This window comes from Schistocerca cancellata, chromosome 5, assembly GCF_023864275.1.
Source record: "Schistocerca cancellata isolate TAMUIC-IGC-003103 chromosome 5, iqSchCanc2.1, whole genome shotgun sequence".
Taxonomy (NCBI): Eukaryota; Metazoa; Arthropoda; class Insecta; order Orthoptera; family Acrididae; genus Schistocerca; species Schistocerca cancellata.
Window position 1 is genome coordinate 202,245,817 of NC_064630.1, and position 18,717 is coordinate 202,264,533.

The 18,717-nt window shown below is 45.0% G+C and overlaps 1 non-coding gene across 1 annotated transcript; it reads right to left on the reverse strand.

Annotated features, from left to right (window-relative positions):
* Positions 1-2,060: 2,060 nt before the first annotated feature.
* On the reverse strand, positions 2,061-2,134 carry Trnar-ucu (transfer RNA arginine (anticodon UCU)). Its single transcript has one exon. It is a non-coding gene; the product is annotated as a tRNA-Arg (tRNA).
* Positions 2,135-18,717: the final 16,583 nt, after the last annotated feature.

Below are 18,717 nucleotides of genomic sequence, written 5' to 3' on the forward strand. Positions count from 1 at the left end.
TAAAAGGTAATAGTCTGCAGATTCAGAAAACGAAAAAAAGTAAAAATTGAACTTTTCATGATTTTGAGTCTTTCCGGAGCCCCTTAAATGCACGTGAACAGGTAACCTTTCCCCTTTCCCACCAGAGGGAGACACCAAGCTGCGATTGCCACAGCGGCGCCACCGCCAGAAACGGAGGGCGACTGCTTCACACAACGCGCTGCGGCGAGCTCTTCAAAACAACAATTTTTACGACGGCTCAACTGGTACATCCATTATATATGTTGCCGTACAGGGCGACATTTTTTTAACGTACGAGTACAGGTTGTGGACACATGGTTGACGACCTATGGAAGTTTGGGTCTGGCTGGATAGCCTAATGCTAAGGCGACCGCTCGCTATAAGCGTGAAATCCGGTGTCGAGTCCCGGTCCGGCACAAATTTTCACTGTCGTCATTGCGCTGTATAGTTGATGGTTGCCCATATTCGCAACTGCGAGTACATCTCATGTATTTCATAACGTCTGTAGTCGCAGCAGCGCCTGTTCTTTCGGACATGCACTCACGTTCGAAGGAATATTCCATTGCACTTCTGAACAACACAGGCACTGCAATATCGTCTAGAAGTTTAGCTTTGCATTACGGACTCAGATGACCCAAAATGACGTTCTACAATTATTCTGCTGTACTATCACCGCACTTCATTGAAATGTGCATTTCCATTTGGACATTCATGCGATGTTGCTCCATCTTAACAAGATTCAAAGTGTCAGACCCTCCACTATGTCTAATAGCAAAGTTTGATCTGCACAACGTACATGCTACTGTTTCTCCTCTGCCAGTGGTAAAAACAAAATCACTTTTTATATTTCTGTTAAAATTACTCTTCAGTTTTGGCCTGATGAAACAGTGAACATGACTCTGTACAACCAACAGTACAAAACACGAACAGTAAATAAACAAAAATTGTGAAGCAAGTTGTACACGTGGCGCTTCCTAGCGAAAATATATATGGCGCTTCCTAGCGAAAACACTTGCGCAATGAGCATTGCGTTGCAAATCACACATCCAGGAGAGTAAAATACATTTGAGCGTCGCGAAAAAGACTTTCGGGACAGTGGGACATTTTCGAAAAAAAAGGACGCCCTAAAATAGAGGAATAGGAGGAAAAAAGGAAAGGTAGACTACAAGATTGCCGAGAGATGTGTCTGTGCTGTGAGGTGTGGAACGATTGTCGCGTCACGTAGCACAGGAGCGCTATTCGACCACTTAGTAGCGAGCTCCTGGCTCAGCGCGGGTGAATATTTCGCCTTCGCGGAGGAGACGGCAGCCCTCTAAAATGCACGTTGGCGGCGTAAACACACGGCGCGCATTTATGGAGGCGAGTCGAGAGGCGGCCGCGACGTCAATCGAGCGGAGAAGCACCGCGGCGGCCTCATCTAATTTAACGGGACGCCCAAATAAGATTTAGGGCCGGCCTCCCCCGCCCAGCCGCGGCCGGGGGACTCACTTTTACAGCGCGCCGCGCCCTCGCGCGCCGAATTTATGGCGCCGGGGTGGCGACTCGTTTTCCGACTGTTTGACTGCCCCCAGATAACGCCGGGACGCACTACTTTATTTTACAGTTGCCGCAGTTCGGCGTGCCCGACACGGCGCCGCCGCTTTTACTGTCGCAATGGCGTGTAACGGCCAGCTGACAGCGCCGCCAAGTGGCGCGATGCGCCGCTTAGTGGGGGGCCGGCCGAGCGGACCGCGCTCGCACTCCAGTGCTCCCTTAACGTCGATGTCGACTCAGTATCTAACTCCCAGATTGTCACGATGCTCATTTCCCTGATTCTAATCTCTTTTATCATGCTCATCGTCCTCCTCAACATCATTAGCACCTTCCTCTTCCACTTCTTCTTTGTCTTCTCTAATTTAACTTTTTCATATATTAAGATGGTATCTGTTATTTCGGACATGTCCGAAATAACAGATACCATAGGTGACCATGCAGCTCGTTAGAACGACATTACAATGAAATGAACACCCTTAGCTGCTTACAGGCGTTGACATACGTCAGCGGGGACAGATGAAAATGTGTGCCCCGACCGGGACTCGAACCCGGGATCTCCTGCTTAGATAGCAGGCGCTCTATCCATCTGAGCCACCGAGGACACAGAGGATAGTGCGACTGCAGGGATTTATCTCTGGCACAGCCGGCACGGTAGCTCAGCGTGTTCGGTCAGAGAGCTGGTTGGTCTCTGTAATAAAAAAACTGAGTGTAACGATCAACAAACGAACCTAACGGATGTCATGTGACGCAAGCAAAGACCAAACACAACGATTAAAAAAAAAAGAAAAAAAGAAAAAGATGGAGAGCGCGTCTCCCATGTAAGCAGGAGATCCAAGGTTCGAGTCCCGGTCAGGGCACACATTTTCATCTATCCCCGTTGACGTATGTCAACGCCTGTAAGCAGCCAAGGGTGTTCATTTCATTGTAATTTTAACTTTTTCGTCCTCTTCTTCTATTTTCGTTACTCATATTCCCCTATCATGCCTCTTTCCTTTCCTCTTTATTACTCTTCTACACGCAATAACTGACCTGGCAGTGTTTATTTTCGAGTAGCGTAACTTGGGGTGATTTGTAAAAAAAAAAAAGAATGGTTTAATGAAACTTTATGTCTGAATATTGCACTACAACTCCGAAATCTTAATATAGCATCTCGTCATCATCTTCCCCTTCCCCTTTCCCTTTCCCTTCCCCTTCCCCTTCCTCTTCCTCTTCTTCTTCTTCTTCTTCATGATCATCATCATCATCTTCTTCTTCTTCCTTCGCTTATCTTTTTCGTCTTCTATCTCCCTTATCATATGCCTCTACCATACCTCTTTACTCTCCTCCTCCTTGTTCTTATACTTGAATAAACTGACCTGAATGTGTATACATAGGCTTCCGCGGCCGCTGTCACATCAATAAAATTCTTCTGGGTTTGATGCCGCATTGTCATCTGTAAAATTCCGACGTTTCAGCGACTGTTGCAAGGCGCGTTCCTCAGGGCGTATTGCTAACTGCTGAATGAGTACTAGTTTGGATACTTATATACTGTGGAGGAGTGCTGTCATTGGATGCGAGGGTGAGGAGGAATAGTATTAGGAATTCATTTTATTGGTCTCTGCATTGCGTGTTGTCATTGGCGAAAATGGGCGTTTTCCATTGGAGTGTCCTTTACTGCTTGCCATTGGTGGAAATCAGCAAATAGGAGACTGAGCGGCGACTACAGCGTAGTGTTGTTTACTAACTGCGTAGTATAGACTAGGCCGCGTCAGCGCTCTGTCTACCCTCCACTGCTGTGGCCTACCGCGCGCCTGTTGCTCTGCGAGAGATGTCCTTCCGCAAAGCTGACGCAGCTGGCAGCCAAGACGCTGGAAGTCGGTACCCGTCTTCTCTATTCTTATTGTCGGGTCGTTTGGCTATTTCTATAGCCTCTCTAATCTTCCTCCTCAAACTAAACGGCTGTTTCGCCAGTACGCGGGCCTCTCGAAATTCGATCTTCATCCTGCACTATCCCTGATGCTCTGCCACCGCTGATTTCTTGCATTGTTTGAGTCGGATATATCTCTCGTGTTCAGTTAACCTTGTGCTTATTGGACGCCCAGTCTCACCTACATACACCAGTCCACATTCGCACTTGATTTCATAGACTACGGCGGCATGAAACTTCTCAATTGTCGAATTTCGAGAGGCCCGCGTACTGGCGAAACAGCCGTTTAGTTTGAGGAGGAAGATTAGAGAGGCTATAGAAATAGCCAAACGACCCGACAATATGAACAGAGAAGACGGGTACCGACTTCCAGCGTCTTGGCTGCCAGCTGTGACAGCTTTGCAGTAGGACAGATCTCGCAGAGCAACAGGCGCGTGGTAGGCTTCAGCGGTGGAGGGTACACAGCGCTGACGCGGCCTAGTTAGCAGTTAGTAAACAACGCTACGCTGTAGTCGCCGCTCAGTCTTCTATTCGCCGAGTTCCACCAACGGCAAGCAGTAAAGGAAACTCCAATGGAAAACGCCCATTTCCGCCAATGACAACACGCAATGCAGAGACCAATAAAATGAATTCCTAATACCATTCCTCCTCACCCTCGCATCCAATGACAGCACTCCTCCACAGTATATAAGTATCCAAACTAGTGCTCATTCAGCAGTTAGCAGTACACCCTGAGAAAGGCGCCTTGCAACAGTCGCCGAAACGTCGGAATTTTACAGACAATGCGGCCTTAAGCCCAGAACAATTTTATTGGTTGTGACCTGATTGTTTGTGTTTTCGAATATCGTAACTTAGTGAGAACTGGAACAGAAAAAGAAGTGATTAATGAAAATTGCTGTCTAAATATTGCAGTACAACTTTGAAACCTTCAATATACCATCTCTTTATCATCCGCTTCTTCCTCTTTCTTTTGATCATCATCATCTTCTTCTTCTTCTTCTTTACGTACACCTTTTTCGTCTTCTTATATCCCTCTTATTCATCATATTTCCATACCATGTCTCTTTATGTTCCTCCTCCTCGCTCTTGTACTTGCACAAACTTACCTGACTGTGTGTGTTTTCGAGTACTGTAACTTGGGCTGAACTGGAACAGAAAAAGAAGTGTTTAGCGAAAATTGATATCTGAATTTTGCACTACAACTTTGAAATCTTAAATACAGCATCTCTAGCTGTGGCCCAAGGATGAAAATTCTGTACCGGAACCCTTCTCTGAATTTTAATCTAAACTGTTTTCCATATCACCACAAGACGTGAACAATAATTGCATTTAAAACACGCGAGAAGGTGAATTAGAACACATTAAACACATCTGCATTTTATGAAGAAAAATCCATTTATATTACATCCAGCCAATTACTATTTTTTGTATTATCAACAGGCTTTATTAAATATTCACCCTCTGAGCTTACTTATTAAGACAATGACGTTTCACAGAACACACCTCAACATTAATTACTTAATACCACACATTTGTTTACAAGATGTCATTGCCTTCAACAGTTTCAAATATTACTCTTGTTCATAGAAAATCAGCTCCTTTTACCTTCATCACAAACTTACATGTTTTCGATGAGTCTATGGACCTGTGTGGATCAACACTCTGACAGCACCAAGATCATTGGAGAAGTTGGTCTCATCGTAGGTGACTATGTGATTGGGTGGGACACTTATCACAGTCTCCTCCAAATTTTTGGAGCAGTGTGCTAAAACTTCTGTGTTCACATGAGCTTTACATTTTTATTGAAATGTTCAGAAAGGTTCTTGTTACATGACAGTAGATTTTTCGTCCACTTATGTGCAGGCTTGTTGTCTTCAAACCTCTTTTCTAATCCTCCACTTCGGACCAAGTAGCACTGTGCAGTATCCCTAACCTCAGTAGTCGTAATTGGTTGACACCATTGTGTACATTTAAATAACCCACTTATTTCTACCATTAACACAATTTGTCCACCTATATGTAAAGGATTGTTGTTGTTTAACTTCCCTGAGAGTGTACTAGCAAGTATTCCATATCTTTTGGATGCATTGCTAAGAGATACTTTATGTGCCCTGACATCAGTAAAAACTCTCTGAGAGTTAGTCTCGCTGTATCTATGATAGCCAGCTGGCGCAAGCTTCTTTTTGTACACTCGCGGCATGTTTCAATTCAACTTGAAAAAATATTATTTTGCATATTTACGTCTGTAACTAACGAATAACATAACCAAACATATCCTAACTTCTCATACATCGTGACTGATAGTTGTTCTCCACATTCCAATGCTAGAGAACAGTATTACTATTAGCAGAGAAGCTGTGCAGTAGTTTGTTTTTAGAAAAAATTTACGCTTAAATATATTATTTTTTAATATCACACCTCTGACACACACAGTTTCTGTACCACTGTAACGACTAATACACCTGGTGACTGCGGAAGATAGTTTCCATTAGTTGCAGCAAAGTATCCCTCCACAGAAAAGATGAGTGGCTGAAATGGACACGGTGTTTCAATTCAACCCAGTAGTTCCAAATCACCCCACATTACGGAACAGTTTCACAGAGTTATGACACTCCTGAAACCACAAAAACCTCCGTAAGTTGGCACGCGGAGTGTTGCTGTAGATGTTGACGAAGGTGCAGGTTTTCATTCCTCTCCATGTAGTCTTCTCTTCGGTATTCCTTCCTATACTTCTTTACTGTCATCATCATTTTTGTTTGTTCTGTTCCATAAATGCGTGTTGTAACTCGCCAGACAGTACCAAATATCAGATGCACTAAAGACGACAGACAGCTACATGACAACAATATGTACTATTAAAAAACAAAGGGAACCATAGGTTGTAGTAAAATTTCAATCAACAAGTTCACGCAAGCACTGAGGATTGTGCTTCTGACGGAGGGGTTGCGCATGTATTCACATTTCTTCCGTCTGACGGCACTGATTTTCTTGTTTCTCGCAGTGGGGCAGTGGTCATATTCGAATGGTGTAGGCTACTATTTTACATGTTGACCTCTTATTTTGAACGTGGCATAAGTCCATTCTTTTAAGACAACTAGAGAGATCACGTAAAATAAGTTTACACCATATTCATCACAAATTTCATTTGTTCAAAGCTGTCTCGTTGTAGGGTCACACAAAGTTGCATTCGCAGGTGTTTTTTATGCCTACTTAATAGGCAATACATTATACGGTAGTGTATTGCTGGTAGCATAATTGGTAGAATCGAGTGCGTTCACAGCTAGTACAGCGTGAACCACTTCTGGTGCACGCCCCCGCTCGGAGGATCGAGCGTGAGTCACCGGTGGTAATCGCCGGGTGAACGTTTTATATGTATCTGACTGTAAGGAAAAAAAATCGTGCTTGTTAAAGGCAAAATTCTTTTTCAAATCATATTTATTTTAAAGCAAACAGCGACACAAAAAGCGATCTTTTACCCTCAAGATGAATGTACGCTATTATAGTTTAACATGCGGTTCATTAGTCTGCGAGACTATGAGCTGAGCCAGATCCGAATCGAACCCACGTGATGGATTAACGATATTTTTCTGTTATAGCGGTCAATCTGAGCATCTTTCAGGCGGTTCGCAAAGGTTACACTGCTCCCTGACCTCCACCTCTGAAAATACGGTACACAGGCAGGTAAAGTACGGTTACGTGCAGAGACACAGATCGCCCACGTAAGTTCTCTTCCACAGATTAACTGATGACTGTGACGACGGGAAGGGCATCCCACAACAAAGGTGAAATAAAAATAAATTTGACGAATCATAAAAAAACTGGACCCTGAACGACGCGATAAATACTAGGAAAGAAAAACAGACAGAGAAACTTGTTAAAAATGAACATAATCGTAGGAAAGGCAGTTGCCTTACTGCGAGTCATTGGGAAATTTCTCAGGAGGTGAAGTTCATCCATGAAAAAGGCAGCTTACAAAGCTCACGTTCGGCTGGTATTTGAATATACACTCTAAGACAAAAATAGACGCATCACGAAGGAATTATCCGAATGGTAGGGAAATCGATAAATGTGATGTACATGTACAGACAAATAAATTACTACAGTTTCAGAAAAACTGGATGATTTATTCAAGAGAAAGAGCTTCACAAATTGAGCAAGTCAATAACGCATTGGTCCACCTCTCGCTCTATGGAGGCAGGTATTCGACTTAGCAATGATTAATAGTTTTGGATGTCCTCCTGAGCAATATCGTGCCAAATTCCGTCCCGTTAGGGTGTTAGATCGTCAAAATCCCGAGGTGGTTGTAATGCCTTGCCCATAATGCTCCAGACGCTCTCAGATGGGAGAGATCCTGGGACCTCGCTGGCCAAGGCAGGGTTTGGCAAGCACGAAGACAGGCAGCAGAAACTCTCGCCGTGTGCAGGTGGGCATTATCATGCTGGAATGGAAGCCCAGGGTGACTTGCCTTAAAGGGAACAAAATGGGGCGTAGAATATTGTCGACGTACCGCTGTGCTCTAAGGCTGCCGCGGATGACAATCGAAGGGGCTCTGCTGTGGGGAAAAACAAAAACAAAAAGTAGCATCCCAGACCATCACTCCTGGCTGCAGGGCCTTAAGGGGAGGGGGGGCGGCGACCGCCACGGTGGTATCCCACCGTTGTCCAGACTATGTCCAGACACGTCTACACTCGTCATCAGGGTTCAGTTACAAGCAGGACGCACCATTGAAGAGAATTCTACTCCAGTCAATGGAAATTCAGGCTGACTGTACCCGACACCACTGCAGACGTGACTGTTGGCGTACAGACGTCTATGTTAGTCGGTGCAAGGGGTACCGTTAGCTCATCCCCCTTTCTGTGAGCCTCCTATTAATTGTCGTTGTGGTCACTGAAGCACCAGTTGCATCAATAGTAACGACGAATCTGGGCCCTGTGTACCTCTCTGACGGCCCTCACGTTCTTTCGTCTCTCTACGCCGACCGCTTGCTTCTTGATGCTGTGGTCGGCCACGGTGAACCCATTTCTTCCAGTATCGTCGAATAGTGGGATCACTCCTATTCAAATTACTTCAACCGGTTTCCTGGAGCCCAACTATACTCCTCAATGCTGACGTGTGCTATATTTCTCATGCGCCTGTCTGCAGGGCATAGTTGCTGTCCAACTGAGTACACGGAATGAAATTCGCAATACTTTATGCCGTGGTATCGACAAGTACCCTGTATACTGCTTTCGCCAGCTGCACGGTGAAACTGCGCTGCACCGTCGCACATTCTCCCGACGGTCACCAAAGTTTACAATTTTGCATTTTCCATAGATACCCGAATGAATATCTGTTTGCTATCAATTTGCAAAACTCCTTCGTGGGGCGTTATTTTTTGGCTTTAAGTGTAGCACCTCAATCTGAGACACATACGAGGTAGGACTGTATGGCTGATATCACTTACCGTGAAGATTTTCAACAGTTGCTGCTTCAACCATGTTTAAAATTTTGACAAACAAGAGAAGCTCGTTTTCACACGGGGTACGTTTATAAAGGATGAATGCCTCAGGGAGATGTTAATCCAACTCAAGTGGCAGACGCCATAATAGAGGCATTGTACACCACGGCGTAGTTTATTATTCACATACCTGGAGAGTAATCAAATGTTCAAATGTGTGTGAAATCTTATGGGACTTAACTGCTAAGGTCATCAGTCCCTAAGCTTATACACTACTTAACCTAAATTATCCTAAGGACAAACACACACACCCATGCTCGAGGGAGGACTCGAACCTCCGCCGGGACCAGCCGCACAGTCCATGACTGCACCGCCCGGAGACTAATCACTTACAAGTGCAGACTCATATGTTGCTTCATCCTATATACAGGGTGCCTGTTTTTACTTGAGACAAGTAACCGACGCATCGTACAATAAAGAAAAAGAAAATGCTCTAGGTGAAAAGTTAATATTAGTAAAGGGGACATCTGTCTGTGTTACAACTGACCACCTCCTAACCAACCCTGCTACCATTGGCGGGATCAACATTCTGTTTCCAATTGGAAATCAACCGCGATTTTTATTGCTTATTCGTATTCTACGCCAAAAAATACGAACGGTATACTCAAGCCACTGTTTTACATTCGTGGTAGATGGCGCTGTAATCGACAAATTTTAAGTGTGCTTGTTTTTACAATTAAGAACCAATGCATTTGGTTCTACATTTCGGTTACGGTGTAAATACAAGCCATTCCAGGAACGTTCCAAGTTTGACAGCATCAAGCACCTAAAGTCACACTGTAATGAATTTTTTAAGAGATATCGCTTGTTTGAAACAACGTCTTCTGTAAAAGTAATATTAATATTGTACTGTCGAATGGATCCAAGTTAATCTGATTTCCACGTGTCTACTAGATGAAGGTTCCATATAAGGGTTTCAAGTTCTGGGCAAGGTGAATGGCGTGGCAGCAGTTTGGTCATCCATTCTACCCTGGCAGAGTTGCATATCCTCCATGTAGAGACGAGAGCGTTCTCTCTGTCGTCACGACTCAGATGTTAACGAGCTGCATGGCGTTGACCATAATGGGGATGCTCCTTGCATTCGGCAGGTATCACATGTCGGTGGCTGCCAAACCCATACGGTCGAAAAACTGCCTTGTCAACATCTTCTGGCACCTCAAACGAAAGCTCAAATACTCGCAGTGTCCTCGGCCAAGTCCCGCATGGTCCGCCATGACGGCTCCAATAAGACCGCTGGAGTGTTTGAACTTTGGGCCATCAGCGTACTTATTAGCCACGTCAGTGCACGCGTCGCAGGTATCATCTTTACATAAACGATACTGGACATGATGGAAAAATGTATGCTCCCAGTGAATAATGAATCCAGTCTGAGTTGGTCACAAGGGTACTGCTCGTGGGTAAGCAGGTGCTCTGCCGTGGGCCAGTTGAAAAGTGATGTTTGTCATATCCTGCCTATAGGATAGTGTGCTGAACGTGAAATCAAAATAACAACGAGCAAATATACATGAACTACTCCTGTGTGGCCCCGCTGGTGGGACGCAGCAGATGTCTTCACCTCACCGCTGCTAAAAGCGGACGGATTTCTGAACCACGGGTCCTATCCCCTGCTGTTCTCTGAAATTCGTCTAACTTAATTCTTTGAGACAGAGATAGGCAGTCTCTAGTCGGTGCTATTTCAAAGAATAATGAAAATTGTTGCAGTTGCCGTGTGTCCGTCACTTGCAACATGTCCAAAAGAACAGACACTGCGTACATGTATATTCAGTGTAGATGCACAACAGGATCGAACTCTCACGGGAATCGGCGAAACGCCGCAAGTAATTGGCAAGGGGCGCTACACTAGTAGTGTGTGGATATGTTGACAACAATTTCCGTCTGATGGGAGGCGTGCTAGGGTAGTCTTTGCAGTTACAATGACCACTGTGTCCTGATGGCTTAGTGGTATGTCCACACACACACACACACACACACACACACACACACACACACACACACACACACACACACACACACAAGAAAAAAGCCGAACAAAACAGGAAAAAAGCCTAACAATATAGAAAAAAACCATGGGAATAAAGTCGAACAAAATACGAAAAAATGCAAAAAATGATAGTAAAGAAGCTGAGGAAAGAGAAAGAAAAGTTGAGAAAAGAAACAGAAAAGTGGGAGAAGATAGGAAAGGAGCGAGGATGGAAAGAAAGCGATTCTGATCAAAAATGGGAGATTCAGTAAGAAAGGTAAACTCTAAATCTGAGTCGATCGAAGAGAAGTAGAAGTTTCGTAAACGACAAAATTCGGTGAGTCCAGGATGGCGCAGGCCGAAGCTTATATGGAAAATGTAGAGGAAATCAGTACCTTTCTTTTAAAAAGGACGCAAAATTTTGAAGCCGTTAAAAATCTCTTTTGTAAAGAGTACAGAAACTCGGGGACTGACCAGTATCAGACAACACCGAATCTGTACAATTTGCAATGACAGAAGTGTTCATCTTGCTCAAAACCAAAGTAGGTATATTGAGGAAGGAGGTGGTGTGCCCACGAATGGCGGGGCGCTTATTGTTACCAGTTGACAGTACAATAAGGAACGAGAAAGAGACTAATGCAGGCGAAAATTCCCAATGGTGCACCCTGGTCCTTTTCTGAAAAGTGTAAAGTTAGACAAACAAGTGGAACATCGGGGTACGTGTCCGAAAATGATAAAATGTTTGACGAAATCACTTTTTTTCTCTGAGAATATTTCAGTCTTACACGATAGGCAGGAATCTACCCGTGTAATTATGGATGGCTAGTTTAGAGCAGCTTACCAAATTCATGGCTGGTGTGGCGGAAATCAGAATTCATGGGTAGCCATTTAAGTGGTGGTTATCCAAAGAGTGACACGTTAAGTCATAAGGCCAGTAAGCCTCACGGAGATGCTCATCACTTTAGGGTCTGCTCTTCAAATTTAATGAAAGTATGTTCCTGGCAGAGGAAACCAGTATACTGCTGTCTCGTACATTAGTTCCATGGAAAGGTAGTGGAGGTAAAAGTAGAGATTCGACATAGACGCGTTTTAGTTATTTTATAATTAAATTGTAGCGTGTTTCCCACAGTTTAAAAGATATACATTCATACTCGAATCATTACTATCAAGAGTCAGTTTTTTCTCCTTTACATCGGCATCTCATGGCACAAAATATTGTTCACTTTTAAAGCTGACATAATAATACTTCCCAGCAACGTAATTCTTTCTACTGTTAATGAAGACTATACCTATTCACATACGCAACTATATATAGCACTTATATTATCCTACTCTTTGTTTGATTCTCTCTGTCACTAGTACACTGATCAGCCAGAACACTATGTCCACCTTTGGCACAGATAACAGCGGCGACACTTCACGGCACGGAAGCAATGAGGCCATGGTAGATCGCAGGAGGGAAATGGCACCACATCTGCACTCCCAAGTAAATTCCGGGGAGGGGGGAGTGTGGCGATGAACTTTGACGATATGTTCAGCCACATCACAGACGTGTTCGATCGGGTTCAGATCTGTCGAGGTGGGTACCAGCACATCAATTGGAACTGTCCACTGTGTGCCTTGAACCACTCCATTCCTGGCCTTATGACATGGCGCATTGTCTTAATGAACAGTGCCACTACAGTCGAAAACGTGATCGTCGTGAAGGGATGTACGTGGTCTGCAACAATTGTACGAGACTCTTTGGCTGTCATGGTGCCTTGCACGAGGTCCACTGGACCCATGGATGCCCCACGTGAATGTTCCCCAAGTCACAAAATCGAGCTGCCGCCTGCTTGTCTCCGCCCCCCAGTACAGGTGTGAAGGAGCTGTTCCCCTGTAAGACGACAGATCCGCGCCCCCCAATCTGCATGATGAAGAAGGAATCGGGATTCATCAGACCATGCAACGCCCTGCCAATGCCAATTTCCAATCCCGATGATCACGTGCCCATTTCAGTCCTGGTTGTCGTGCTTTTAACATTGGTACATGCATACTGTGGGGCCCATAGTTAGGAGTGCTCGGTGCACTGTATGTTAGACACACTTGTACTCTGGCCAGCATTAAAGTCTGATGTTAATTCCGCCACAGTTCGTCGCCTGACCTCTTTTACCAGTCTACGAAGCCTACAACGTTCGACATCTGTAATGAGAGGTGGCCGCTCAACTCCACGACATCTGGACGTGGTTTCACCTTGATTTCGCCACGTGTTAAAGACTCTCACCACAGCACTCCTCGAACACCTGAAAAATCATGTAGTTTGCGAAATGCTCGGGACCACACCTCTGGGCCATCACAATCTGCCCTTCGTCAAACTGAGATAAAGCGCGCCTTCCCCATTATACACACTGACAGCACTCTAACTGATACTACACGCACCGTGCGTGTGTCTGACTAGCAGTTATTCTTCGTCAGGTGAATCGGCTATCGCCTGGACGGGTTTGTATCGATAGTAGGTCGAGGATCATAATGTTCTGGCTGATCAGTGTATACACTATATGTAATTCAAATAGATTCTGACAACAGTTTTTTCTGTCACATTCCACAAGGAACTCCATCACTCTCTGCCGCTTTCTTGCCGCTGTGGAGGACGTGGGATCTTCCTCTTCCTATGACTTCAAAAATGGTTCAAATGGTTCTGAGCACTATGGGACTTAACAGCTAAGGTCATCAGTCCCTAGAACTTAGAACTAGTTAAACCTAACTAACCTAAGGACACCGCACACATCCATGCCCGAGGCAGGATTCGAACCTGCGACCGTAGCGGTCGCGCGGTTCCAGACTGAAGCGCCTAGAACCGATCGGCCACACCGGCCGGCCCTCTTCCTATGACTGCTGGCTACCTGGTTGAAAGGAACGGCTCCCCTGTACCGCGGGGGCATCGTTGCTGCCGGCGAAGAACGCAGCTATATGGCAGTCCACGTCACACTAGTTGCAGTTCCTTGGGTGGCGAGACTCGGCCCACGGCTTCTCTTCCAGTCACCGTGCATATGCTGCTAGCTGTTCGTGTCCTACAACTGCAAACACAGGTATCCTTGCTGCATTGCTGCTCGATCTTCCGTCGCGATCACCTGTAGTGCAGCGGACGGGTATTGATCAAAACGGTAACGCACTACCCGAGCCTTCCTTGAAGTAACGTTGACGATATTAAACTTCCTGGCAGATTAAAACTGTGTGCCCGACCGAGACCCGAACTCGGGACCTTTTCCTTTCGCGGGCAAGTGCTCTACCATCTGAGCTACCGAAGCACGACTGACGCCCGGTCTCACAGCTTTACTTCTGCCAGTATCTCGCCTCGAAAGGAAAAGGTCCCGAGTTCGAGTCTCGGTCGGGCACACAGTTTTAATCTGCCAGGAAATTTCATATCAGCGCACACTCCGCTGCAGAGTGAAAATCTCATTCTGATTGACGATATTGTCTAAGATCTGCCTTTTTGTCTAAGAACGCAGTATCTACTTGTCGTCGAATCTTGCCTGCCAGTCGGTATCAGCATCTGAAGGCTTACCAACAATCGTTTTTCTTCTGTCGCACCATTTCAAGACTGGAACGGGAAACCGGGGGGGGGGGGGGGGGCTGACAATGATACACGAAGTGCTCTATGCCAGAGATGCAGAATCCACTTGTAAAGCTGGTCAAGTGAACATGAATCCAACGTTACGCTGTGCATAGTAAAATGTCTCAATGTAGTACGTTTTAGTTGCAAATAAGCACTGTAACCGGTTAAGAAATGCAGTCTTGGGCTCCGGGTCATGGCGAGTCGTGTGGGCCGGCCCCTGCGCGGTCGGCTGCCCGCCGAGCACGCGGCAGCGGCAGCGGCAGGCAGGAGGGCGGCGGCGCGCCTGCGGCCTGCACGGCGCCTCGTGGCGTGGCGGCGCCGCCAGGAGCGCCGGCCGCGAGACAATGCCGGGCATAGCGGCCGGGCCGGCCCGCCGCCTAATTAGCGCCAGGTATGTCGCCGCGCCGCGGTGTCCCCTCCTCACATCATCATCGGACGCTACCACCGTCCGGACCCCAGCACTACGCATCACGTTGCCAAGTACATACTCCAATTGAAGCGGAATATACCGATACATACAATTCTGCACGATACTTTTGAGAATGTCGGATAACAAACATTGTTCAGCAGTTTACTTTCTGAAAGTATAAATGTCCTGTGACTAGACATCTCCAAGCTCGTTGTTTCGACCTCTATCCTGGCATATTTTCCAGGTGTCTTCTGGTGACCACGGGTGGTTGTACATTGTCGAAATACAGTTTCGTTTTCACTTATGAAAAATATTCTCCTGCGCTTTCCCGAGGAAGTGCAGTTATTAAGACCCACTGATCAGTCTCACATTTGGTGAGCACCATCATCCTGTAGGTACTGATAGTTGATAATGAAATGGAGCGATATTGTTACGAAAATGTAAGGTTTTCAAGAAAATTCACTCTGTTTAACAGAACTGTTATCCTCTTCAGGAAGGAAGATGAGGTAATTTTTAACTTACGCATCGAAATTAATAGTTTGACTGTGGCAGATGTATGTTGTCGGTTCGTATGGTCGCTGATGGAGGTTCTTTGTGGTGCAGCTCGCTCTTTCATTACACTGTTGCGAAATCATGAGAAAAACACCATTTCAGAACAGGACGAAGCACCACTACACCGCCACTTGCATGTTATAATATTTTTTAATAAAGCGCTGCCTCAACGACGGATCTGCCGTGAAGGTCATGTGGATTTAGAATTGCAGTTTTGGCCTGCAGTCTCCTGCTGCCACGGTATGTGGTTCTTGTTTTGTGAGGGCTTCTGAAAGACCCCGCCATTGTGGCTGTCCTTCCGACAACTTTCAATGAACTGCGACGGCGCACAGCAACTGCAGAGAAAGAGTAACTTCATATTTATTCGCAAAAGTATGCGATTAGTTTCATTATCATCTGATTGTGATACGCGCAGTTTAGGACGCTTGGAACATTTGTGAAATGTATCTTTGGAAAAAAGAAAACGAATGTTGTTTGTGCATGCATGGAGAAGATATATACAATTGTAAAATCTGATGTTCCTTTTCTGGTTGAAGGTATAGTCTTGTGAACCGGACGAATCTTTTTGAAACAATATATTCCTGTCAACGTGCCACTCAGGTGACTTTCTGTTAGATTTTTACGTTCCCCACACACTACTGTTCGATAATATCTTTCATCTTGGCGGAGATCCAAGAACCTGACAGCTTAAGTCGTCACTTATTGAAATTAAACTTCTGTTTTGCAACACAGTTATAGAATCACTTTTTCGAAACCCTGTAACTGTGTCCCACTACGGCGCATGCTTCTGAAATTTGGATGAAAAGTGTTCACGACCTTTCTTTGCAATGGTGATAAAGCGTGGAGCACTACAACGTCGCCGGCTGGAGTGGCCGAGCGGTTCTAGGCGCTACAGTCTGGAACCGCGCGACCGCTACTGTCGCAGGTTCGCATCCTGCTCGGGCATGGATGCGTGTGATGTCCTTAGGTTAGTTAGGCTTAAGTAGTTGTAAGTTCTAGGGGACTGATGACCTCAGAAATTAAGTCCCATGGTGCTCAGAGCCATTTGAACCATTTCTGAACTACATCGTCGGGCTGGGCGACACAAGGTGTCAACAGATGATAAAAAGAAAAAAAAGGCCAGCCAGAGTTCCGAAGATTAAGAGAGGTGAAAGGTGGATTAGTGATGTTACATGGGCACCAAATTTCACCACAGTTCTGCTGCCGTGGACATCTCAGACGTTGGGAAGGTCGTCACAGCCACCGTTACTCGTATTACACCCATACCTTTGGCGCTTCTGCACGGAGGTCAGAGTCGTGACGCCCAGCGTTTTTTCTTATGGGTGGCCGAGAATAACATTTCAGACATACCTCCGCTCAGAATCGACATGAAAAAGTCGTATGGGTTGGCATAAAGAGCATCGATGGAACCATCCCTTCTTTGGGCCAATACCCACACATTTCGCGGTCGATAACGACAGTTTACAGTGTGATGGGCAACAGGAAGACATTCTCAACAACCTTTCACCCTGCTGATCCTCCCCAGATGATTCAGCCTTTCTCTAAGGACCCCACTGACCGAGATCTCATCTTTCTGGAGTGCAGTGCTCTGGTATACAGGCTGGAACCACTATGGACCAGTCAAAACCATTCGACGAAATCTGAACGTGATTAAAGGCAAGAAAGAGTGTTTATTCTTTTTTAGCCCTCCTATGTCACGCCTCTGATAGGTTTCTTCGCGTGTTTACTAAACGAGTTCTCTGACAATTCAATAGTGGGCATGATCTTATACACTTTTGACGGACAAATATATTGCATCAAGGAAATGGCTGTGCCTTTACTGACTGACGCATTGCAACTTGTCAATTGTCTTTTTCTCCAAGTGGAGTGAGATTACAGATGCAGTCTTTTTATTCACGAACTCTTGTCGGAAATGACTTCTATATAACGTGAATCCCATCAGGTACAGGACCGCTTTCGATTTTAGTGAATATGCAGGGACAGTTATAATCTTTCTATACATTGTTACAGGCGCTAAATTTAATACTATTCCAGTGGTCTGACTTTTATGCCCCACATTAATTAACATGTAACAAACAACCTTATTTGTCACGGTTACACAAAACGTATTCAAATAAATATTCCTGAATTGTAATTATTGTCAACAATAGAAGGCTTATTGTGGTCTGTTCACCTAATGACGTTTTCCAGCAATTACTCAGTACATGTTCTCTAACGTAACATCACTTTTAAATTGCTTGTTAATTTGGCAATTACAGTTCATCCACAATATTTTGCTTTTCATAAATCGTGTCATCATCTTTGTTGTATTTGGCACGTCTATGCAATACTCAGCTTCGATTTATCGAAATAAACTGTTTGAGCAATTCTTTGTATGTCCACTCAGGCATTTTCGCTTATTTTGGAAATCGGTTTGGTCAGTAGGAAGCTTAAGGGGGTTACAAGCCACGAGGTGTTCCTTGATTGAACGTACATCCTCTATTCTGTGTCCTGTTCTGTTAGAGTTCTGCTTGATTTGGGAGAATGACATGCTTTGTCTTATTGGTGCGACCTGATTTCATGCTAATTGAAAGTACTTATTGCTAATGTTTTGCAGCTGAATGTTTAACTCAGTGGACTGCCTCTGATGAATCAGAATATTTATGTGCCGTAGCTGGCATCGGTAAGTAATATCAATATGGTGGCGTTGCAGCGTGCCGTTGCATCTCGTGCCAGTAACAAAGCAAATGACTTGGGCGGTGGACATAATTTAGAAAGAATCTGATGAGCATATGGATACTGTATATTGTCAACAAAAGAATACAGTTAATTTGCAAGCCCACATGGGTCACCAGAGCAGTAAACACAAAGGTGAATTTCAGACTGTGTAATCGGATGACTAAGTTCTCGGTACACGACTTCAAGCAAGGTAATGACTCTTTTACAGTTCAGGAGAGTATGATAACCTTGAATATACAGCGCCACTGATTGAAAAACTAATATACGTTTCTACAATAAGCTTACATTTACCCAAAACTGAGCAACCTACGAGGTTCCTTTTCACCATGCGGATGGATACCGTTCGTCACGAATAAACTGTGCGAAAATTTAAAATACACTCCAGAAAGAACCTTAGCAGTCCCTTAACATTAACTATGGCTAGTAATTGGAATGATTTCACCCCGTTTCTTCACCACTACAGAAACTCCGATGTGTTTCCAGAATGAAACATCCCCCAGGCTGTGGCTAAGCCATGTCTCCGCTATATCCTTTCTTTCAGGAGTGC